The sequence below is a fragment of the Tyto alba genome, unplaced genomic scaffold (genome assembly GCF_018691265.1).
Source record: "Tyto alba isolate M040663 unplaced genomic scaffold, T.alba_DEE_v4.0 Super-Scaffold_20000042, whole genome shotgun sequence".
In the NCBI taxonomy this organism is placed as follows: Eukaryota; Metazoa; Chordata; class Aves; order Strigiformes; family Tytonidae; genus Tyto; species Tyto alba.
In genome coordinates, this window is record NW_024881293.1 from 13,349,644 (window position 1) to 13,374,705 (window position 25,062).

Below are 25,062 nucleotides of genomic sequence, written 5' to 3' on the forward strand. Positions count from 1 at the left end.
CAGCAATAAGCTACGCGTTCCCTTCTCCCTGGATTCTCCACTGTGCATTGGCAGCTTGGAGCACTTCTCCAGCGAAGATCAGGATGTACTCCAGGGCTGGACATGTTTCTGGGAGGGAGAGAAGTGGTCAGTGGTGCTGTGTCTCCTGTGGGGAGCAAGGGCTGCTGCAAAGGGGGCTCTCTGACAGCCTGCTATCTGCTGCAGAGAGCCATGGAGCTGGACCTGTTCTCATTGTCCAGCCACGAGATCCTCTTCGTTCCGGGTCAGGAGTGCATGGGATGCCACCAAGGTTTGGGGGAAGTGTTTGCTCCTCCAATAAACCCACTGGGGAGGTGGATGGTGACTGAGAGCTGCTGCTGTGGGTACAGTCACACCAGTAGATCTATCTACCAGCCAGTCTTTGCTTGATGGAGTTGACGTGAAGCATAGAATCACAGCATCGTTTGGGTTGGGAGGGACCTTAAAGATCACCCAGTTCCAATCCTTTTGCCCCGGGCAGGGCCCCCTTCCCCCAGCCCAGGGTGCTCCCAGCCCCGTCCAACCTGGCCTTGAACCCTTCCAGGGAGGGGGCAGCCACAGCTGCTCTGGGCACCCTGGGCCAGCGCCTCACCCCCCGCACAGGGGAGAATTTCTGCCTTAGATCTCATCTAAATCTCCCCTCTTTCAGCTTAAAACTGTTATCTCTCATCCTGCCCCCACCCCCCTGATCCAGAGTCCCTCCCCACCTTTCCTGTCCCCCCTTTAAGCCCTGGGGGGCTGCTCGAAGGTCTCCCCGGAGCCTTCTCTTCTCCAGGCTGAACCCCCCCAACTCTCTCAGCCCGGCCCCCCAGGGGAGCTGCTCCAGCCCCCCCAGCATCTCCGTTGCCTCCTCTGGCCCCGCTCGAGCAGCTCCGTGTCCTTCTGCTGTTGGGGGCCCCCGAGCTGGCCCCAGCACTGCAGGGGGGTCTCCCCAGAGCGGAGCAGAGGGGGAGAATCCCCTCCCTGGCCCTGCTGCCCCCCCTGCTCTGGACGGTGGAGACTCAGGAGCTGTGTGGGGTTCAGGTAGATCAGGAACACTCCCTGAAGAGCAGAGCTCATCCCCATCAGGGATCTTCCCCAGGAAGTCTTGTCCTTCCCTGGAGGTGCTGGGGTTTGGGCTAGAGACTCTGTGTTTCTGGACTGTGATTCTCTTTTTCCAGTAAGAGCAGTCTCGCCAGAGGACTCGGATCAGTCACCCTTCCTGGTGTGCCGATGTGCTTCCAGGAACGAGCGTGAGGATGCACTTCTGAGCTGTTACATGGCAGGGAAGCAAATCAAGAAGCGACGACAAGCGCTTGGCGTTGAGATGGCACAAAGTGTCCTGGCACAGAGTGTCCTGGCGCAAGGGGCCTTGTGCAGTCAGCGAGGGGAGGACAGATGGGACCAGCACTGCCCTGTGAGCTCCCATACCCGGCGCTGGGTTGGAGCCCAGCTCAGCACCAGCTGAACCAGCTGCAGCCCAAAGCAAACAGGTGGATGGATGGGTCTCTGCTGAGGATGGCCCTTCTTCAGCGGGGCTGGTGGTTTGTAGTTGCAGACAAGCACTCCTGTCCCTCCTGTCTGTCCCTGCTCTGTGCACACAGAATAACGTTGGCATAGTGGATGTGGGAAGGGGGAAGCGTTTCAGCAGTGGGCTGAAAGGAGCTGGGGCCTCTGTTGCCTGAAGCATTAATTTTGGGGATGTTTCTTCCCTCCCACTGCCTCTCGTGCCCTGCTTCCCAGGCTGAGATACAGGTTTGACCCATCAGGAATATGGGCCTGATCCTGAATTTTCCCTCCTCAATGGGAAATGGCAGCGACCACAGGATTTGGGATAAAAAGCAGCACGACCTGCAGCAAAGCTCTCAGACAGTGAGTGTTGAACTTTGGGAAAGGGCTCCAGGTGGTGAACCCTACCTGGAAGGAGACATCAGACGGGAGCGAAGTCTCTTTGGCTGCTCTGCAACGCGTGTTGGCTCCAGGGCAGGGTGCCCAGCGCGATTCTGGTCAGCTGGAGCTCCCGATGTGGACGGCCTATATCAGCTGGGGGTCAGGTAGGCAGCCCGACTTGGGGGTCCCTGACTTGTGACCCATGTCAGAGAGGCCTTCAGTGATCCCTGTGCTGAACTGCAGGGGTAATATTGCTGCTCTGCTCCCTCAAACCAGTGCCCCTACCCCTGTGAGGAGGGCAGTGTAGTCTTATTTCCCCCCCCCCCCCCAATTTCATATGCTGAAGTTCAGAGCTGCAGAATCCAGCAGTGGGATGCAGAACTGTGGTCCGTGGCAACGGGGTGAGATATTCCTGGTGCTGATGCTTCTGGGTATCAATCCGGGGAAGGGCTGGGGCTTTTCTGAACCCCTGAGTTTTGCAGTGACGAGCTTCTGTGTCTGCTTGGCTTCAGCGTGAGCCTGTTTGGCTGAGCTCCCTCGGCAGTACTGACCTTGAGGGAGGCAGGAGGGCTCTGGCAGGGGCTAATGCCAGTTCTGTGGGCTCAGGAACTGGGCAGGACCTTGTGCACCAGCCAACAAGCACCTGCAGATTAAAATGTCTTGACAGTGCTCCTGTCAGGTTAAGGGAAGGGTAGGGGACTCGGTTGTAAGGCTGTCTTTGGCAGTAGTAAGAGCTGAATCTATAGGAGCTAGCAAACTCTTCCTGGATTGAAGGTGATCTTTAGCTGCCTCTAAAAGATCCCCAGGGTTCATTAGCACCAAAATATCTGCCAACAGCAGATGAATACAGCAAGCAGCATCAAACATCAGGGCTATCTTTTGTACTGCTGAATAAGTTCACAGTAGGGATTGGGGAGCCTTGCGCTGTGCTGGGTGGATTATCTCTAGTCAGGGGTTTGCAAAAGCAAGGTCCTGGGCCTCCGTGAGCACTAAAAAGCCGTCAGCTGAGGCAGGAGGGTTTAGCCCGGCTGTCCCGTTCGTGTCGCTCATCCCACCGTTCCAGCACAGATGCATCCTTGGCCATGGTGTCACACACCGGAGAAGCCGCGGGCAGCTTTGCCTACAGCCTGGGGTGAGGAGATGCTGATGGGTCAGAGGGATCTGCTCGAGCCCTTGCAGTGATCCAGGGCAGTGCTGTGTCTGTAGCGGGTTCAAGGTTGCTCTAGTTCTGTACGTCTTGCAGCTGGTTTCTCATGATACGTGTCAGCTGGGTCCACCCCCCAGCACATCCCTGGAGCGGGCTCATGACCTGGTTAGACTTGAGAGGCTCAACAACCTCGATTCACGCAACAGCTCCCAGTTTCTTTGTTTGCATGGCTAGTTTGCTGCTTGTTGAAGTACAGGCTGGGCTAGGGGAGTGCTTCAGATGCTGGGGACTGTAGCAGAAGTGAGATTTGATTAGCACCTTCCCTAAGGGAAGCAGAAATGGGATACCCTGCCTTCCTGCAGCTCTGGTCTCTTGCTGCTGATGGTAGATAACATTACTTTGAGTTAGTAGCAATCTGCTCCAGTCACGGGAACAGCATCGATTTACACGAGCTGGAGACCTGGCCCTGGAATCGATCTGCATTTTTATCAGCTCATCTCAGCTGACGGGAGATGTTTTGACATGGCTGCGGAGGAGCTCTCTTCTGGGATTGCTGCTGTTGGTTGCCTCAGCTCCTCAGGCCTTCTGCTCGGTCCTGCAATGTCAAGCATCTGCCTGAAAAAATTTGGAGGGACGTTCTCCATATTAAAACTCTCCCAGGGGACTCCAGTTTGGCTGGGCAGCCCCCATACCCAACCTTGCAGGCTGTTAACAGTTGTGGTGCTTGGTGCAAGATGTAGACCAATTCCAGCAAGGTTTTGCCTTCACATTTCTCCCTCCCTCTCCTGCTTACGTTTGTCTCTGAACTGCATGGGTAAGGGGATAAATTCCAGAGTATTCCACTGCCAAAGGCGTTTGGAAACTTCATTCTCCCTTTGGATTTATTATTGTGCGGGGATACTGGGTTGGAGAGCACTTGTCAATCCCCTGGCAGAGGAAGCTCTCAATATGCTGTTTCATCAACCTGCCTCTTTGGAGGGCTCTGGCCATGCCATTTGTCTGCTGTGCCCACTCCAGACCTGCCTTTTCCTGGCAGTTTTATTCTCTTCTCACTACCCTCTGAGTTTGGCAGGAGCCGCTTGGAGCTGGGTTGAAGCCGTTACTGTCCCTGTTGGAATAGATGGGACGGGCCTCTCCGGTGGAGAAGTTAAACAGGTCTGTGAGCCAGCAACAGGGCTGGACTTCTCATTTGGAGAGCAGGAGCTTTGTGAATTTAATACCGGGTGTCCTGGGTTCAGCCCTTGGTTGAACCCTTTCCAGTTTGATGGGACACAGTGCCCATATGTGGCTTCGTGAGTGTCCCCCCCTGTTCAGCAGTTGCCTCCCTTTACCTCCTGGCTGTGCCTTTTCTAATGCAGTGTGGATCCAGGAGCTGAGGGATTCCCCAGCACTGTGACTTGTGGCTTGGCCATCTGAAGATGTCAGCAGTGTAGGGTGGGCTGCAGCCGCATATATCCCAAGCTGTGAATGTTCATATCCCACCACTGCCAAGAGTTATGGTGGACTGACCTAAGCCCAGTGTGGGCAGGATGGGAACCGGTCTTGGGTGCCTGCCATTCTGCTCTTCAGCTGTCAGGAGTCCCAGGAGAAGTTTCAGATACCGTGTAAATGCCAATAGTGGCCAGACCATGGCTTGAGTGGGTGACGTGGACTTCTCAGCTATGATGTGGGAGAGCTGAGCTGCTGTGGTCCGTAACACAAGGACAGATGTTGAACAGCCCTCACCAGGGCACGTTCCTTCCTCCTCCTGGTGCCAGCTCACAGCAAGTGGGCAGCAGCCTGGGGCTGGGATGCTGGCCTGGCTTCTGAAGGCTTGGCTCTTGGACCCAGCACCACCTCGTGCGGGCTCGGTGGAGCTGTGGGTGTTAAACAAAAAGCAGAGTGATGTGGGACAGCTGAGTTAGGAGACAGAGTGGTCTGGAAGATTAGGACTGAGGAAAGCCAGTCGCAGGACAGGAGAGATTTTGCTTAGTGAATTGAGGACAAAAAAAGGGTCTGACCACTCTCTTCAGTGGCCAGGGGTATAACTGGGAATGGCAGGCAAAGGCTGGTGCTGGTGGAAGAGCAAGCATCACAGCCGGGTTATGAACACCTTCTAGCTGGAAGCCAGCCCATCCGAACAACGGGTTTTGGAGCAGCCTTGGTGAGCAGAGGCTGAGCTGGGTTTGACAAAGCCAGATCTGTTTCTGGAAGGATTTGTACAACCTTTGACTGCACCAGACCAGACTGGCTGGCTCCTGGGTCCCTCCCAGTCCCAGGTTCCTTGTCACTGAACAAAAGAATTAGGAAAACTCTCCAGGAGCTTGCTCTGTCACAGTGCTTGTGTTTGCTGTTACCTCGGGCTGAGCTAAGGGGCGCAAAGGCACAGTCCTTGCTAGGAAAAGCATCTTGTGCAATTCCTCCTTGTTCATCTCCTGCGTGCTCTTGCCTGCCGGCAGACGGGAAGCCCAGAGCAGTGAAAGGGGGGTGGTTTCACATGATGCCATTGCTGGAATGGATAAACAGAGCAGCTTTGGGCAAAGCTTGGGCTGTTTTGCCAAACTGGCTTGAATAATTAAAGTCCTCAAGGAGATGTCTGCTGATTTGGAAACATGTGCTGATGCACAGGGCTGAAGGGTACCACCTGAGGGGGGCAATGCATTAATTTAAGGCTGCCTCTGTTAATGTTATCTTTTTTTCCTCTGAAACTGGAGCTGTAGTCGAACACATTGCCTGGCAAGCACTGGGATTTGGTGGTAATGCTACTCTCTGAGCAGGAGGCTTGTCAAAAAATGATCCAATTATGGGCCAAGAGCAGACACTGCCAGACTCCAACTCTTCCCTTCTGACTGACCTCAGAGGGAATTCTCTCTCCTGCACAGGGCAGTGCAATCCAGCCCTGTCTGGCTGTGTCCCAGGTGAAGCAGAGTCATCCTTCCACTATGCAGGCTCGGTGCTGTTTGGGATGGGATGAGATAGGATGGGATGAGATGAGATGCTTCTCTTGCAATTATCTTCTTATTGGGTTGTCCCACATTCCACCAGACCTGAGAAATATGCTCTGCAACTAGTCTGGGAAGCCATATAGAAGGGTGGGAGCAGAGTTTTTTCCTGGGTGGCGTGGTTCCCTGCCTGAGATGCATCCCTCTACCATCTTTCTGCAAAGCCCAACATTGCTCCCACCCCGCCAGAGGAAACAGCAGGGCTTGAGAGAGTTAAGAAGGACCAGGAGGGCTGACAGAACAAGCTGAATTTGATTAGCCAAGAAAGGGAGTGAACTCTTCCCAACGCATAAAGCTGTTATAAAGTGATCAATTGTTCTTTGCGTCTGCTGGGACAAGATGAGAAGCAGTCAGTTTAATTTGGAGCTAATGAGATTTAGGTTAGATATGAGTGAGATGCAGATTGGCGGTGAGGGAGTTCTGGGAGAATCCTCTTCAGCTGCATTTTAACAAAGCAAGTGACTGCTCTGAGCATCCCTGGACTTATTTCAGTGCTGGGGGCAGGGGGTTTTTGGAGATCCTCATGCTTTCATGAGTCCAGGATGTTCCTTGTTTAAAACCTTCCTGAGGATAGCTCTGGAGTAGCCTGTTGAGATTTTGTTGGTGCCAGCAGCACACGTGGTACTGTGCAGACCCACGGTGCTGCAGGATGGCAAGGGGCTGGGCAGACTAGGGGGGGACACATCCTGCTCCTGCATGTTTACAGCCAGCCGAGATTGTTCTGGGGAATTCAGCTCCATCACCCACAGAAACACCCAGGCACCACCGTGCATGCTCTTGCCACATAGATGGTGGCAGGCGGGACAGCAACCCAGACAAGGAAATAATTTAAAATCACTTAATTGCAGCAATGGATTTCTTTGGAGTAGCGTATTTGCCCACTTGCTAAATAATTCATAGGAGAGCCTGGTAATTAAATGCTAAAGACTTGTTTGTGCTTATATTACTATTTAAATGCAAAAAATTACCAAGTCATTTAATTGCTAATTAAAAATAATACCGTTACTTACCATCTTATAAGAATTAGTCAGCATTTCTGTGTATTGTTTGCACAGAGCATAAACACTCAGACCCCTTTTTTAGGCAGTTATCTTGTAAACTTATCCCTCTATTTGTGCTGATGGAAGGCTTGTACCCCATCTTCTTTCAATGGCTATTAAAAACATGAGGAAACGTGCAAATTAAAAAAGAAAATCAAGCAGCACAGGCAGCCTTGCTTTGTTCCCCATCTTCCTCTCTCATTTCCCTGCAGAAGGTCCCCTGGATGCCAGTCTCTGCTGCACCTGCACTTACAACCTCTCTCGCTGCATATGGCCTTGGATGATGCAGTCCCGAGCATCCAAGAAGTTGTCTTAAAGTGGGGAATGACAAATAAGCTAAAAAGGCGTTTTTCTAATCCCTGAGGTTGTTGGGAAAGGCCCGGGAGGAGGCAATTAGATGTCCTGGGATATTCTATATTGCCTTAGGAGGGTGAATTAGGTGTAAGACCCAGGGACTGGAGGGCCCAGTCTTACAGAAGACTCACAGAAGGAAGAAAAATCAGGGCTGGTGGGTTGGATGAGGGATTTGGGCGCGGAGCAGTGGTGGTCTGGGCTGTCCAGGGAGTAAAAGTCTGTGTAGGCGAACAGGAGTGTGTACGTACTCGTGGAGGATGTGTGGGAGGGGGAGGATGTATGTGTATGTATGTGGAGGTGGGGTCTGTACTGCGTATATGTTGCACGCCTATGGGGGCTGTGTGCTTGTGTGGTGTATACAGCGAGTGCTGGGAGTGTGTGTGTGTGTGTGTGTACTGGGGTGTTTGGAGCAGGCAGGTGCTCTTGGGGATGGATTTGGGTGCTTGGATAAGGGTCCGTGTCTGTATTTGTATGCGAGCCCCAGGAAATAACAACTGGTCCTCATCTCTTCTGAAGGGAACTTGAGTGATGTGCTAAGGTCTTGCTCCGATGGGCTCATCATTAAATACTTGTAATGAGTCACACTCTCCCAATCACGAATGCTTACTCAATGTCAGTTCAACACCCAGCTTCTTCAAATGATTCACTCGTAACTTTTGATACTGGGAGGGGGACGGGCCACAGTCACGAGGCCAAAGCAAGGCTGGGGCCCTGCAGGGCGAAGTCCCCGTGTCCCCTTTCTGAGATGATCCATGTGTGCGTGTGCCGGCACGGTTGGTACGGGCAGCCTCTGCTGCCTTAAAAAAAAAGGGAGAGTTCATCCCTCCCTAAGCTGGGGTGCTGCGTGGCTGACCCCCTCAAGGGTCCCTACCTACAGGGCATCTTCCCCACGTTTGGGGGGACCCATTCATGACCTAGAGCAGCTCCTCCAGCCCACAGTGAATTAGTGGCGGTGCTGGAAGAGGCCCTGCGGTTCCTTAGACCCCTATGGATGAAAATTTCCTGGCAATATTTTCATCATTATCCTGATGTTTTGGTCAGTATTTTCCGTGGGAAAATGTTAACTTTGATAAAAAACCCCACTATTTTCTTTTCTAAACCAAAACATTCAGTTTCCAATGTTAATTAAGATGGCAGGGATCTGCTTTATACAACTTTTTATTACAATGTTTAATGGTGAAGTGGGGACCAGTTTTGTTCCTGTTAACAATGGGAATGGTTCATTCTGGGAATCTACATGTGGAAATGTTTACCTCCCACCAGGCTGATTTCACCAGGGTCTCTGAGGACATCAGCCCTGTCCCCAGATGTACTCTTGTCCTGTCCTTGCAACTCCTCCCAGATTCAGAGCTGTCTCGAGCAGAGAATACGGGTGTCTGTAGACCAGAGGGGGGCCTGGAAGGGGCTCTGAGCTGGCCATGGCTCCACTCTAGCGAAGGAATCAAATAACCGCTAATAATAGTCTGCCAGTTTCTGTTAGATTGGGTCATTTCCTTCTATTAAGTGATAATCAGAAATTTGAGATGATACCTGTCTTTTAACTGCTGCGTGCAAGCAACTTTTGCAAAGGACAGTTTGCTTTCCACCCTCTTGGACTCTGACCAGCGAAGCAGTGACTGGGATTTCTTGGTCCTGACCACAGCGAGGGATGCTGCTGTGGTCCCAGGGCAGTGGCATTTCTGGACCCCATAACTCGCTGTCTCGGAAATGAATCCTGGAGCTCTGGCACCCTCTGCCCTTTCTACTGCTCCCTCATTTCACTCTCCAGTGGAGCTCTTCTCCTCATCTGTGTTTTGGTTGCTGGGTTCAGCTGACATCTTTCCTACATCATGCAGCAGTTGGCCTTCATCTTCTCAAGGGCATACAGCTGACTGCTGGCCAAGGTGTGCACCAGGATCTCCATGTCCTGCTGCAGATCTGCTTTCCAGCCGCTCCTGGTAGTCAGCATTATTCTGGTTTGGTGTCTTTGGCCTTTGCTGAGGTTTCTGTTAGTTCTTCCCTCCAGCTTTCTGAGGTTTTGAGGCTACATCTGCACCAGCGTTGCCCTGTGGAAAACATCCCTTGTAATCAACTGCCTGTTCCGCTTAAACAATTGACCTTTGAGTCTGACGGTCCATGTGGTTTTTCCACCCACTCCCCCGTCCACTATTCAGCCCACATCTCAGTTTGTTTTCCAGGGCACAATGGGAGACTGCCCAGGATGAACCCTTCCTGCCTGTGAGATTTAGCCCAGTCGGTGATGGTGTCATACCACAGGTATCCCCTGTGCTATTGCCTGGCTGCCCTAGGAACCCGTGTCCGATGCAGCGAGGGTTAGGCTCTTTCACAGTTGGATCAGCTGGAGGAGTTCAGAGACACCCCTGAACATGAGCTGACTGAAAAGAGAAGCGATGGACTTCACGGGGCTGGGCTGATGCTCTTCTGGAAGGACACCAAAAGCAGAGGATGGGTGGTTACTCTGGGCTGGACGCTTGTGCAATGTATTGATACGGGTTGAGAAATAGGTCTGAGAGGTAACGACCGCGGGTGGACCAGCACTGGAGGCTCAGCTGGGTTCTGCAGAGCTGCTTCTCCTCGGTGATCAGCGGCCTGGAAGAAAACCAAAAAGTGATCTCTGAAAAAATATCTGGTGGCTATAAAGACTGGGAGAGCTGTATATATGTAATTTAGATGGCAGTTCAGTGATATAGAGAGCTGGATCGCTCGTTCAGCGGGTGCCCTCAGCCAACGGTTTTGTTAAAAATGAAAGAGGTTTGGGGAAGCAGGGTGAATACTGAATGGGATCTGGACTTCCAGCGTGTGCCCGTGACTAACACTCAAATGAGCTCCTTGGCTGGAGAATTGCAGTCTTGAGCAATAGTAGGGCTATGACTTTACTGCCATTAGTGACCAGGGCTGATCAGCAGGATGTTAATAAATTGGAGAAAAGTCAGTGAAGCAAGTGGTTGATGAGTGAAGAAACAGAGACTTTACAGTGAAAGCTTGCTTCATCAGAGGTGTCCTACTCACAGGGCTCTAAAGCTTGGCTGGAGAACCACCTTGTTCTACCCAGCAAAGGTGTACCTAATCCCAGTGGCTGAAAGATGGAGCTAAATAAGCTCAGGCTAAGTACAGGTGCAGGTTTTAAGGATATTACGCAGTTACCAACAGCACAGACAGATTTCAAAGAATAAAGAAATTTTAAAATATCTGCTATGAAGAGGAATTACCTCAGGGCACGTTAAGCACTTCAGCTTCAAGACGTTCACTTGGAAATAAATGTATAAGGAAAATCTAGTGAGTGCTTATTTGTGCTCTTGAGTGTTTATTTATGGTTTATCTAAGCTTTGTTTCATATTTCTAGCTGGACTCTGACAGCTGGTGCTGGTTTTAAAAAAAAAAAAAAAACAAACTAAAACCAAAACATCTTCCTGTGACACCAGAGGCCTGGCATGAGACTCCTGGCATCACAGGAGGTATGAGGAAATGGTGAGAACTGGCAAGCACTTCTTGCCTGAAGGACCTGAAAACTAGGAACCAGCATGGGTGTAATTCTGGGCATTTGGAGCGCCCTGGCTTTGCATTTGCTTCCTCTTTCAATGGGTTTCCTTCTCCCTTGCCAAGCTCAGCCATGGGCTAAGCACACACTAGTTCTGCTCCAGCCTTTGGATCTACTCATCCCTTAAACTCTCTGGTTCTGGTTCCACCTCCCTCTCGTCTTCCCCTGCTCAGAGAGGGACACCTGCAGGGATTGGCATTGTGGGATGTTAATCTCCTCGTATAGTCTTGGTTGTGCATCCCTCTTGCTCCTATGTCCGAGTTGCTCCCTTGAGATGGAGCCATCACATCCTCTCCTCCTAAAAGCTGTCACTGCTGTAGGATACTTGAGGTTGAAGTCTGAAAGAATGACTCCTGCACTGAAAATATGTGTTTTGGGGCTGGCGGGGAACACCTGAGATGGACATTGCCCTGGGAGCTCAGGAAGTGGATTTTGGCTCTCCATATGCCAAGCCTGGGTCCCAAGGAGAGGACACTGCATCAGTTCCTCACCTGCAGTGTAGTGGAAGAGACCTTCCCTGGCAGCACGCTCATTAGGGCGTTTTAATTATTGAGACACTCACTCTAATTGTGTCTCCTGGTTCCTCTTCTGCTGAGATTACATCTGCTTCTCATTTTATGCACGCTGGCTCTTCTCCAAGACACTCCGCTGCGCATATGGAGTGTGCACGGGGGAAACTTGCCCAACAGACCAGGGGGTGGGATGCTTATTGCCCTCCTCTGCCTGCTGCCAACCACCTGGGAGGAGAGCTGGAAACACCAGAGAGGGCCCCATGCAGCCCTGGTCGTGGCTCGGTGACAACCCCTGTGTCCCCATGGTGGTGGCCCTGCCGACTGACCCTGTGCTTGTGTGTGCAGCTGTATGGTCCCAGCAGAGATGGAGCCACCCCTGAATGCAATGCTGCTGGGGTATCAGCAAACCCTCAGGCGAGATGCAGCTTCTTCTGGACAAGATTTTGCAGGTGCTTTGTATCCCTAGCCCCAGAACAAAACTAAGATTGTTTCTTTCCCCCTGTGACCATCTACATTTTCAGTTGCACTGCTACAGTATTTTCAGCTAAGCTGTCAGCATCCTGAGTGCCTTAGCTTTGCTGAAAAGGGTTTGGAGTGCAGACTGCTCTCAGACATTGAAGGTGGATAATGGGGAAACAGCTCAACATAGGAACGTCCAAACCTGCTGCCTGCTACAGGTGGTTTAGATGGGTCTATTAGGTTGATGCAGGATCTTCTGGGTGGCAGCCATCATCTACATCTCTGAGGCCTTGGGAGGTACCTAGAGAGACCCAACAGTGTCTGGACAAGCAGCTGTCTGTAACCACTGCTGCAGCACTAGAAAAATCTTTTTTGGTGAGCAGATTAGGGTTCCTGTGCCTAGGTCAGGATGTCCTCAGGGTGAGGAGGAGTGCTGTCTCATTCCAGCTGAAATATTTCCCTGCTGACCTAGGATGGTGTGCTTGAGCTACTCTTGGCCTTTATGTTTAATACCACTTCACCATCGCTGCTCCTTATTCTCTAGTGGGTTTTTTTTAGACAGCAGTCATTGCCCTTCTGCTGTTTTTTCACTAGGCTGAGCTCTTCTCGTCTCTTGTCATAAAACTTCGCGTCCCACTGATGACCTGCACAGCTTTTCCTGCATCCAGCCCTGTTTGGGACCATGTTTTGGACCTGCACACACTTTTCCATGTGAAGACTCAAAAAGCCTTACCCTTGTTGCTTTTCCCCCATCTCCTTATCCTTGTCCTTCAGACCCCATGTTCTTTATGGCTTAGGCTGCTTGAAGATCCTATGATCTTTCCAGTGATGTCCAAGTCTTCCATGACCTCAGTGATGCCTCTCAAACTGCCATCTTTCTTTTTTTTTTTTTTTTTTCAGTACATTTCTTACTTGGTTGTGTCTGGCCAGTAACAGAACCTAAATGCAGTCAGTCTTCAGGAATGGGCTGTGAGGAGCTCCATTAGAAACATCTCTGCACAATCCTTTCTCAGCGACGCCCCTCACATCTTCCTCTCTGGCTGACAGCTCATCCTATTTTGTTCACCGTCACCCCCACTCTGACTACAGATTTCTCACCATACCAAGTGCTTTGCTGAAATCCTGGTAGATGACATTAATTGGAATTTCTTTCTATAAACAGTGATCTCTATTGAAAATAACTGCCAGCTTGCCTGGCACAGGCATACTCTGTTAGTGCTGCAGCATTTTATCTTATTTCACATATATATCTTTGTTTTGGTCTCAGCTTACTTTAGAAACCTTGAGTGCTGTTGTAGCTGGACTATATGGAGCCTGTAGTCGCCTGTGTATCTATCGTTCTTTCTGCAGTCCAGGAACTATATCTGCTGTTCTCCAGAAAGAGGAGGAGAGTAATCAATAGCCCATAATCACATATCCCGGCTCAACATAGTCATTAGCAATGCCAACTAAAGATTCCTGACTCTGAGCACTAGTTTTGCAATGGATAGACACCATAGATTACCTAGTCCTGCTGATTAAAATGTGTTAGAACTCAGACTGATGCTCAGCTTAACCGAGCTGTTCCCACTGGCCCAATGCCCGTCTCTCTCTCTGAATTGGCATCCTTTTTCTGTCCCCTGGCTGCAGCTCAGGTGCCCAGAGCAGTTAAGGTGAATGCATGAGCCCTTTGCTCTGAAACCCAGCAAAGCCAGGACATCTGTGCCTGCCGTGACCCACCTGGTCCACCTCCCAGTGAGGTTTGCCTCTCTGGCGATTTCTAGGTAATCTGAAGCAAAATGAGGCACCAGCTTCCCTTCCCTTTGTTGAACAGCTTTTCACTGAAGTCCAAACTCTCTGACTCTTCTCCTGTTAGTATTGCTGAATTTCTGGGGAAAGGAACCACAGCCCGTAGAGCCACAGCTCTCGGGTTTCTGGAGTCCACAGGACATCATAAGCAGATGTTGGGTGGATGTGTTGAAACCCGAGTTTTTCCATGGGTGATCCCAAAGAACCCCACAGGAGCAGAACCATCACTGTTGGGAGGGCTGGGAGATGCTGGGGAATGCTGGAATTGTTTCTTGGCTCCCTGAGCATGTTGCTCTGTAGACCGAGGCCCTTTTGCACAATGATACTTGGACAGACATATTCTGCTGGCACCAGCCCTCGCTGTAATGATGCCTGCACCTCTGGGAGGTGCAGTCCCTCCAGTATCTTTATATTAGACACCCTCCTGCTCCTGGAATAGATTCCCAGACAAAACTGGGTTATGATGCAATTAAGACCGAGAATATGAATCAGTGATTTAAGAGGGAAAAAAAAAAAAAAAAGAAATCTAGTGAGGGAGGTGGCAGTGATCCCACGCCGAGCTCTGCTCACTGTTAAGGCAGAGTAAACTGTACAGAGACAGTGGTTACGTCTGAGCTCCTTAACTCTGCCCGGGAGCTGTGCCAGGCTGTAGCCAGGCACTGAAGACCACCGGGCTATAGCGGCGCGATTAGAAAAGCTGGGCCGTAACCTTGCGGTTGATGTCAATGCAGTTAAGGAACGTTGTGGGTGCCATGGCAACCTGCACTGGCCACAGGCTTGTTCTCGGAGTCAGGATGCTGCGGGAGCCGGCAGGCTTAGAGGCAGCTGGGCTGGGGGTGCAACCGCCTTGGTGAGGCGTCAGGAAGGTGCAAGAGGCACCGTGAGTGGGTTGATCCCCGCCGGAGCTGGCTTTGTCTCCCCACTGACGTGGCTGTGCTTCTCATTCAGGCACAGCTGTCAAGCGTTTGAGGATAAATAGTTCAGAGCGCCGGACTTGATAAACCCTAAGGCGATAGGCAAGATGATGGGAGAGGTGAGGCAGCATGGGCAGGTCAGGGACCGGGAGCGAGTGGCTCGTGGCGACAGACGGGCAATTTCCCCCCTGACATTCGGAAAGGTCACGAGGTCTTCAGGGTGGTGAAAGTGTCTCTGCTGTGCCTGAAGGAAGATGCCGAGGTGTCTGGTTGTATCAGGATACGGATAGAAGACGGCGGAGGAGCACAACCGCCAAAGCCAAGCCATTAGCATCAAGAGCTTGCAGTGCTCGTGCTCTTCCAGACTGCCAGCGCAGCCCTGAGGAGGCCCACTGGCAGTCAGAGTCCCGATCTACAGAAGCATTAACTGTGCATCTTGGACTCACCACCCAGTTTAAGGAGGCTGAGCGCACCCATGCAGGGCTGGGGCTCCCATTGCCTGGGGCTGGGTGGCCCCCTGCTCCCCCTTAGCCCAAGACTTCTTGTTCCCGGTTAGGGCACAGCAAAAAAAATCTTAACATCTGCAAAGGTTGCTCCTTCTCCTGGGGAACTTGCTAATGACATACACGGTGAAGGGCTGTTGCTTTTCAGAGCAGATGTTCACTGGGAGCTTTTTTCAGCCAAGGAATTGCTGAAGTTGTTTTACACAGCCCTGCTTAGGGACGTGGAGGTTAAAGGCAGGAAGGTTCCTGTAAGCAATTTACCTGCTTTTCTCAGGCAGCACAGGGTGGAAGTTAGCTGGTTTTGTACAAAAACGGTGGAAGACCTGTTCTTTGTCATTTATGGGGTGTTTCCATGCTTTTTCGTGGGCTCTTGCTGGAGGTGACACCAGCTCCAACCTTGGGCTGAACAATTCCCCGGCTTCTCATCCCTGCTCCTCTGAGTTCAGCAGAGATGGATGCGGGAGCTGGCAGTTTTGGTGAGATGCTGCCACGGTTTGTGGCACAAAGCCCAGCGAAAAGCGTAAGCTTCCTCACCATGGGCCTCAAAGGTGCCGCTATGAAGGAAAGGTTCATTAAACTGTGCATGGGCTGATCAGGTGTCTTGCAAAAGCTGGCAAACTATCCTGAAGTGCTGGAGACAGCTGTTGTCCAGTGTGCCAGGAGTTAAGTTCAGTAAAGTCCCAGAGAGTTGTTGCCTTGTCCCTGGAGCTGGGATTGCAAGTCATAGTTGAGGAGTGAAATACATTTATGTAGTCTTGGCTGAAAGACTCCTGGGGAGCTCTAGAGCTGGGTTATCTTGACGTGGTCAAAGCTGTAGGCATGAAGAATATAAGTGATGTGCAAGACGCAGATAACATTTGTTTATTCCCAGCTTGATGTTACACTGAGCTGGTTTTCTGCTGCCTAAGCCCTCCCATTTGCCCCTTCCTCCTTTCCTTCCCAAATAACAGGCTCTAGAGGCATCTCAGTTCCTTCATGTCAGAGCCAGAATCTGAACTAATAATGTGCTAAGAAAATAAAGATAGTTCAACAGACTTTAAATCAAGGAGAACAGCATGTTAAAGAGTTTGAACAAATCACATTACTTTGTGTGCAGTTTTGAGGCTGGCAGAAATAAATCTCCCAGCAATTTATTGATGGTGACAAATTCTTTCAGAAAGAGCCTGCTCAGGGAATGCTTCTCTTTATCACTAGACTCTCTGTGTGAATTATCTAGGACCAGATTAATGTGTCCCACCGAACGTGTCAACACATTTTGTGTCCTGGAGCTGCCAGGTCACCTGGGCTGACACAACATTTGAATATATCTATTGAAAACCATGCTGCTTTTTGGATGCTTCCCCCTTTGCTGTTGTGTGGGCCAGGGTTTGGCAGAACCAATTCCAGAGCCAGGTAGACGGGTCTCCCCAAGTGGAGGAGGTCAAGGACACAGCCTGTCTTAGCCTGGACGAGAAATCTACTTGTGAATACCCACGGCAAGAAAAGAGCAACCAGAAAGCTTCAGGGTTTATGGCTCAGTTGCTGCCAATGCGTGTCTGACAGAGCCAGTCACCAGGGTTGTCCTCATGTGGCTGGTGGGACCAAGTGCCTGGACCCTGGTTGATGTTGCCGTGCCCGTGTCCTCCAGTGCTCTTTGTCCCTCTGCACAGCCAAAGACAGGTCCATGAGACACTCATGTAGTACTGCAGGGTGCCACTGGGCACAGGGCTGGCTGGGGAGCAGCCTTGCATTCACTCTTTTTCATTTACCAGCAGGTCTGTCAGAAAACCACTCTGGCTCGACTAGAAAATGGCTAGTTTTGCCTGAAAGCTGTAGGAATTTGTTTCAGAGGTTGATAGCCTGCAGCTGTGGGTGCATTCCCCCTCTCTTGGTCTCGCTTCAGCTCCTAGTTCCCCCTGCCAGTGGGCTGTCTGTCTCACGTCTTCTCCCTGGGACTCGAGGTCTGAGTTTCTTCTTTATGTTTGTCTGTGTGGCCTCGTCCCTGGGCCTCTTTCACCTCCTCAGCTTCCTCTGGACCCTCTCCAGCTTCTCCCCAGTGTTCACCTCCCAGCCCAAGACAGAATCCCCAATCAGGGACCCTTGCTCATCACGTAAATCCACCTCTGGGAGGGGTGCAGGGAGGTGTGGGGACAGTTTGGGGCAGCTTTCTGTGCTGCTTTAACTGGCACTGAGCGTTTGATCCAGTGTCTGAGTAGAAACAGGGAGGTAAACCCCATCTGCGTGCGTGAGTTGGGCTGCAGGGCGCGAAGTCTTCTGCGGCCTGAGGATGCTCGTTCAGGGCGGCGATGGAGAGCGTGTGTGCATCCACGGTCACGACAACGAGGGGCAGGGGGGGGAGCCCAGAGGTGCCCGGGTTCCTGCACGTCTGGACTGCAGGGCTGCAGCATGGCTGGGCAGTGAGCTGAGGGACCCCAGCAGAGACCTCCGGGGAGCAAAATTCAGCCTTCATCTGCTTCAGAGCCTGGCTACGGGGGTCACAAGCCGAGCGCCGCGTGCCTGCCCCGATACTGCTATTTACTCAGCAGCTACGCTCCAGCTTAACGGGGAGGAAAGAAGAGAAGTTAATTTATTACTGCAAATGACTTTGAAGTAATTAATTGATCTTGTCAAAGGCAAGGGATAATTCCACAGCTGTATAATCCCAGCAGAAAGATACTTCTTGTCCCCTGGCAAGGCAGCTTTGATAGAGCTGTTTCACTAACACATGCTGAAGTCAGGAAGGGGACATTTTATTTAATGATTCACACTAATTACAGTGGAGCAGGCATGCTCCCTCTCTGCCCCACGGCACAGCAGTAGCCGGGTGTTTCACGGCAGCCCGGTGGTGCCGGCACCATTCCCCGTCCTGCCTGTGGGCACACGGGGTGCTCAGCCTGTGCCACGCAGGCACGAAAGGTCCCTGGTGACCAGCAGGTCCGGGCAGCTGTGTATGGACCTGACTGGGACAAAACGGGGCTGGAAATGAGAAGGTTCCTGACCATCCGACGAGGGGAAGGAGGATGAAAGCAACCTCCCGTCTCAGGAGGAGCAGAGCTGCTATTTCGAGGGCTTCAGCCGATCCCTTGTGCAACGTGGCACATGAACAGGGCCTCTGCAGCTCTGTCTTCCTCAGCAGTCACACGTGCTAGATTTGGGGTAATAAGACCAGGTCCTTCCTCGTTTTACCGTCTCTTGTAGAGCCAGGGTTGCCCAGTGGCTTCTGTTGTAAATTTGCACCTTGATTGCTTGTCACTGTGCCCAGCTCTACCTTTTTACAAGAGCTTGCTGTGGATCTACCACAGGGTACGTTTGTTTTTTTTTTTTTTTGGAAGGAAGATTTTGGCTTAAATGAAATCGGAGGAAACTTATGTTTCCTTCTTGTTGCAAATAAAACTTCTTTTAGAATAGAACCTGAAACAAAACATGGTGATGATTCCCTCTGCACTGGCCCACACTTGTCCATGGGAAGAAAATGTCTGTTCATACCTGTGGCAAGATGAGACTGAAACCAGCAACAAATTCCTCCCAATCCCCTGTCTGTCCTCACCCCTTGTCCTGGGGAGGTGATTCTTCAGCACCCCTGGAGCCTGAGTCCACCATAGCGATTGCAAAGGGTTTTCACAGTGTTGTAGTCCAAACAGGTTTGGATGGAGCATGTAGAACAGCAGGGCCAAACACTGAAAAAGGAAAATAAGCAGAGACAGCGAACAGTTGCCCAGCCATAAGAAGAAATAGTGAGTGATTTTGTCATTAATTGCTGTATCATAATGCTGTAAAAGAAGGGGGCCCAATTAAAGCGTCTGAGACAACATTCTATCCAGCACATCCCAGCTTTCAAGTGGCTTGACCTTGCAACATCAATAACATTCCTTAGCTGTGGATGTGGGGACTTAACCCAGGAACTGCCAATGACCTGGCCAACCCCTTGGCATCGCTGCTTGGCGAGGGGAACAGGGGCACTTCTTTGGACACCTTCTGGAGTGCAGGAAGGGCTTCTCTGGCTTTGGCTATACTGAGTCCAAGGGATCTTTTTCCCAAAGGAGGGTGTGCTTCAAAAGACAGCAAACATTTGCTTGAAGCCTGGTCTTTGTCTGGTGACAGCTCCAGATTTGCATCTCAGCTTTGGGTCGGCTCCATCAGCCTTTGTGCTCTTTCTCTTGGTTACCGGCAGTGAAGCGGTTCAAGAGAATTTTGTGGACCAAGCTGGACAAACTGAGATGATCTAGCAGGAGATCTCGATAGTCCATCATCAACACTCCACTGACCAATGCCAGCCATCAAAGCCACAGCAACTGCTGACAGATCCATCCTGGATTTTCTTAAGACTATGTCTCTTAGGCCAAAGTTGTGACGGCAGCAGACGCTGGGAGCAGAGGAACGACCTTTGAGATGTTTCTGTCTTGCTTGATGCAAATAGACAGGGACTCTGCAGGCTTGGGGTCCAGGGCAGCTGGTCTTACCATCACTGCTTTGCACTGTACTTGCCTGCTTGCCCTCCAAGATACGGCCAAGGAATCATCTCCCTGTGCCCTTTTCCTGACATAACTTGGTCCTCCCCAGGGCTGACTGTGACTGTGGCAGTCCCCGACTGGAGAGGACTTGGAGATGACACTGTCATGAACTCTACAGGTGCCAGAGTATCTGAAGGACCATGGTTCTGCACCTCTCCTCTCCGTAATGGTTAAGGGAAGCTCTTGGTAGCTGCTGGGGCCAGGAGGCTGCAAAGGGGGAGGTCACAACACTTGCAGATATCAAAGAACAGGTCAACTCTAAAGCATCATTCATGTTATCCATAATAGCTTTGCAAAGCTGAACTTGGCTCGTAGGAAAGAGTAATGAGGTGCAATTCTCTGCTTGATCAGCTGCTGTTACGGAGGAGTCAGCTGCTCCCAAGTGCTGGGGATGAGCCCAGGAAAGGACATTCTTTTCTCTCACTGTCACCCAAGCATGTTGAGAACTGTGGCCTCAGCCCTTAGAAGGAAGGCTCAGGTCAGCACTCAGTACTTTCCAGGAAAGGGGATAGGACTGTGCCACCAGCCCTTCCAGTCTCAGGGGATTAAGAAAGGGAGTTGGTGCATCCAACCTGGCTCCGTCCTTACCGCCTCACGCCTTGGCAGTCTGCAGCAGCTCAGCACATTGCCTTCAGACCAGGCAGGAAGGTTCCCTGGTAGTCCAGCCCTTCTGTAGCAGCAACATCACTTGCTTCAATCCAATCTCACAATAAGTCAGAAGTTAATTTTCATTAATTGCCATTGGCAGTTAAATTAAAATCTTTAATCGGTGAAACCTGCATAAATAAAGAATGATTTTCACTGAGCCATGGGCAACTATTTTTGCCTTGAACTGAAGCATCCAAGTGTGCGTTTGCAGTCACTGTCCTCAAAGACAGAAACAGTCATTCCATGCCACAGGGTTTTACCCAGTGCAACCACTGCAGTATTTTACAATATCACTTCGTCAGCACTAAAAAAAAGTGCTTAGATCCCTTCCTGAGATTTATTGCATTTCATAGGTGAATAGATTTTTGATTAGAGAAACGCTCTGCTTTTTTCTTTCAAAAGTGCTTGGCCGAGGGGTGAGATAATGCAAAGGCTGAACCTCATTTAATTATCAAGTCCTTTAAGTCCAGGCAGAACAAACTCCCTCGCTCTCTCCATGGTGCAATTAGTTTAGCATAATCTAAGGCCTGGACCACCCCTCCTGGTGCTTTGCTGGGGCAGTGACTGTGCAGGCTGTGGTGCAGCATTAAATCCATGCTCTGAAGTGCAGTCAGGATCGATATTTCTGAATGCCAGAGTCTTCCATGTGCCTCAGGGAACTTGTGTCCCGAGATTCCCCGAGGCTCATCCAGCTTTTTTTGTTGCAAGAGGCAAAATCTTCAGCAGAAGGATATCCTCCAGCTCTGAAACCCTTCCAAAAACTGAGGGCAGAGTGGGAAGCTCCCCACATAGTGATTCCCCCAGGCATGTACTTTTAAAAAGAGAATTAAGGAGCAGGGGGAGGAATTTCAAGACAAAAGTATTAGGGCATTTGGAGTTAGGCTTCCAGAGCAGACACAGCTCCTCTTTGCTCAGGAACAGAGGAAGAGGGTACAGTGCTGGGGACGGTGAGGATCGGTGCAGGGTAGGAAATAAAACTCGAGGAAAAGAGGACTCGGTGCTCTCGAAGCCTGGGACACGTCCCCGTGTCGTGGGTGCCTGCGCCCGTGGGCTCAGCCGTGCTGGGGCTGCGGGAGACGGTGTGAAGGGGCTGCCCGGGGGGGCGGGGGGTCAGGGGAAGCTCAGCCTCTTGCATCTCTCAAAGCTTGGTGGGCCACAGTCCGCATGTGGGCTCTGAATGCTCCGGTGTTGCTTTTCATGTTTTTTTTTTCCACCTCCTCTGGCACCAGGCAGAGAAGCCCCCAGGCAGCAGCTCCCAGGATGGTGGATTTTTTAGGCTGGGTATAGACACGGTGACGTTGTCCACTCTTGGTTTCCTGGGCTCTAACAGAAAGCAGCCCTTTCTGGCATGGTGGGGACAGCAGACACTACGCTGGCTCTCAGCTGCTGTTCACAATCCTGGTTAAGATGTTTCATTATTTTGTTTTGTTATTTTTCAGTGTTATTTTTTTTAAATGTTTCCCACCTGTATGGAGCGTAGGTGGCCAGCTCAAGCAAAGATACAGCCGAAATCTTTACCGCCATGCGATCAGCTTACCCACCCCCCCATCCAGCTGCCTGCAGGTGTCCGGGGAGGCACAGGATAGATAATCCCACGTACGCTACAGGCCTTGCTCTGTGTCCTGTAGCGCTGGCATCCTGTGTATGCTGGACCTCGGATCTTGGGTACACTATGGCTGGGCTATAAAGTGATGCATGGGGGACTTGCCCAGCGTCATTAGATCAATGGGGGGTACCCACGTGTGTAGTCACTGAAGCCATTTTGCACCTATCCTGCTCCCAGTTCCTTCAAGGAGAGAGATCTGCTCTCCCCGTGCAGACCCAAGAGCTGGGGGGTCCCAGGACTTTGGTCAGGAAGCCTTGCTCCGATGGGCTCTTTGCCTCCAGTGTTGGAAACTTCTGGGCCAGAGCAGACCTGCTTGATCCCCACAAGATGCCAACAGGCAGAACAGTAAAAGTGGCTGTTGCTGTTGCAGTGAGGAGTGACCCCGATGCCTGGTGTGGCTTCGTGCTCCCCTGGGAAGGCTCCAGAGCAAACGAGGTTGTGACAGTGAGGGTCTTCGCTGCACCCAGGCTCTGCTGCTGCTCACAGATACTCTAGTCCCCGCGCTTTTGGGAAGGTGTGAGCTGGGACTGCTGCATGCTCAGCGCTCTTCCTGCTCCTCCTGGATCTTGCTCCATGCAAAGCGACCAGTCGGTGTCACAGATGCAGCCTGTTCTGCTGGAAACAATCCCAGCAAGGGAAATCCTGTCCAACCCATAGCATGGCTTCAGCTCATGGAGAGCCCTTGGCTGAATAATTGTGTTTGCACAAACAACCCTCATCAGTTTAAAGGAGATAGAATCAGCAGGAGCTCATTGAGATGCAGTCACAGTCTCCGTGGTGGAGCGGGGCGGCTGTCACAGTCTGACAGAGGAGCAGCAGGACAGAGGGTGCCCTGGGGCATGGGATGGTCCTTTCTGGGGTGGTGCAGGGTGCTGGCTGCAGCCCAGGTCTCCACAGCAGCTCTGGGATTTGCACCCAGCTGGCTGCTGAGGGAGGCGATGGGGACCCCTCTCCACAGATGGGGCTTAGAAATGGTAGTAAAGGCTGGAGCAGACAGCGTGCAAACTGCCGGGGCACCTGGAGAAGGGTTGGTTTGCGGTCCCGTGTCTTCACAGCCCAACGGCTTTGGGAAAGGGTGACTGGGAAAGACACAGTCACTCAGAGAGGGGCGGGGAGGTGGGCAAGTGAGCCCCAGGGGAGCCCACAGAAATTTGGGTCTGAAAAACAAGCAACAGCTGGAACTGATGAAAACTCATGCCATCATCTCGGGGACCAGCTGTGATTGCGAGTTTGGACGCTGTGCTGGTGTGTGACCGGCTCAGAGGTCTCATCTTGGCTGGGAGCTGTGATGTTCAGGACGTGGCACGATTACTTGGCTGATCACGGTGTGTGAGACACATGAAAGTCACTGCTGTGGGGCCGAAGCGGGGGGGTTAGATGGGGCCTGACCGGGCTGGGCTAGGTTGGGCTGGAATGGACTGGGCTATAGCGGGCTCAGTTGAGTTGGGGTGCACGGGGGATGCTCTGCCAGTGGGTACCCATCAGCAGGGATCCGAGGATCCTGGACACGCGCCGGTCCTGTGGCTTGCAGGGGACGCAGCTCCACAGAGCACAGAAGGCTCCCACGACTCTTGCACGAGTGGCTGTGAAGGCGGCCTTCAGGAACTGTTCATTCACACACTCCCAGTCCTGCCAGAGGACAGATGACTAGCAAAGCAATATTAATTTTACAGGGAGGCCACTAATGTGGCCTGTCTCCCCCTTTGCCCCAGGCAGCGAGCGTTCCCTGCGCTGATTAAGTGTGAGAATGCTCTCTGTAGGCACCTTTCAGAAAAACCATTTCAATTAGCAGCTAAGATGGATAGCGCAGGAAATTGGGTGGTTATTTCCAGATATTTACAATGAATCACCACACTGTAGGAAGGGGGCATGCTGCACTGTGCTGAAGGGGCTGGGGATCACAGTTATGCTCCTCTGGTACTGTTACGCATAGAGGACTTTGCTTTTATGGGTTGGTGATTAATTTTTGCAGGATGAATTTTTGCACTGGGGAAATTGCTGAAATTGTAAAGAGGAAGCAACGTGGGGAGGGATTGCATCAGCTCCCAGCAGCTACAGGCAACCTTGGCATCTAATCCACATTTCTAGGTGCCTCTAACAGCCAGTTGGAGTCTTTTCTGTCCCCTCCCAAGCACCTAGATGAGGAGGGATGAGTCTGTTTTTCTCCAGAGCAGGTAGCAGTGGGTGTCCCCCCTGCTTTCCTTCACGTGAAGCCTCCGCCTTCTCCTACCAATACCTGCCTCTACCCCCTTGGGGCTCCTGTACAGCAGGACCTGAGCTCTCTTCTGGTGTCTCTTACATGGGGATCTGCGTGTTCAGCAGGTGCCATCAGCAGGTCCACGCTGCGGGCAGACGGGGGTCTTGCATGTCCTGGAGGGGCAGTGATGCAGGCATGTTGCCCTGGGGATCAGAGGGGCTTTTGGGGGGGGGGGGGGAAGGGGGGGAACACGGGGATCCAGGAGCCACAGCCCGGGGATGGGCAGGCTCAGCCCCCAGCCCTGAGCTCTCCCACGGTATGGCTTTCCCAGGCAGGCAGCTCACGAAACTTCTCTCGTCTCCAATTGCTGTGCTCCACCTTTTATTATAATTGATTCTGCATCGCCATAGGAACCCGCTCCAGCGTGAGTGAAGAGCAGCTGCCTTCCCTGTGCGCTCTCCAGGAGAGAGGCGGCTGCTCCTTCCCTCGAGATGGCAAGTGATGGAGCCGGGAGTCCGTGCCAGCCAGGTACCGTCCATGCCCCGGCCCCTCTCGAGTGCTCACGCTGTGGGGAGCAGAGCCGGGGGGTTAGGGGGGGAGGGGGGGGTAGTTCCCCCCCGTGTTCAGCTGCCAGGGACCCCCCCACCCCTTTGCGGTGGTGGACTCAGGAGATGGGGCTGGCTCTGTTAGACTGGTGCTAGGGTCCAGTTTATTTTCCGTTGGCGGTTGTCAAGTGTGGACGGAGAGGGCAGGAGGCTGGGCTTTGTGGTGGAGTGGGGTGGGGTGGGGTGGGGTGGGTGGGAGCAATCTTTCCTGGGGGTCTATCTTCTTCCCGGGTGGCTTGGGTTGGCAGTGGTGGGATTTCCGTGTGCGCTGGGATGACCATGGGGAGGAGGCACGGGAAGGGTGTGCAAGCAGAGCCCTGCGCTTGGCCGGGCTCCCTCTGCCCTCCGTGGGGACCAGGGATCACAGAGCCTGGGGTGTGGGGGCTTAGCTGG

The 25,062-nt window shown here is 52.0% G+C and overlaps 1 protein-coding gene across 4 annotated transcripts in view; it reads left to right on the forward strand.

The window, feature by feature from the left end:
* The window catches only part of CTXN1 (cortexin 1), a 43,155-nt gene that overhangs the window by 10,308 nt on the left and 7,785 nt on the right, over window positions 1-25,062 (forward strand). For 3 of the 4 annotated variants that reach the window (XM_042795002.1, XM_042795001.1, XM_042794999.1), the window contains exon 2: window positions 24,475-24,592. The exons of the other annotated variant lie outside the window; for it this stretch is intronic. The gene's annotated coding sequence lies outside the window, so the exon portion shown is untranslated. The remainder of the gene's footprint in view (window positions 1-24,474; window positions 24,593-25,062) is intronic. 4 annotated transcript variants of the gene reach the window in all.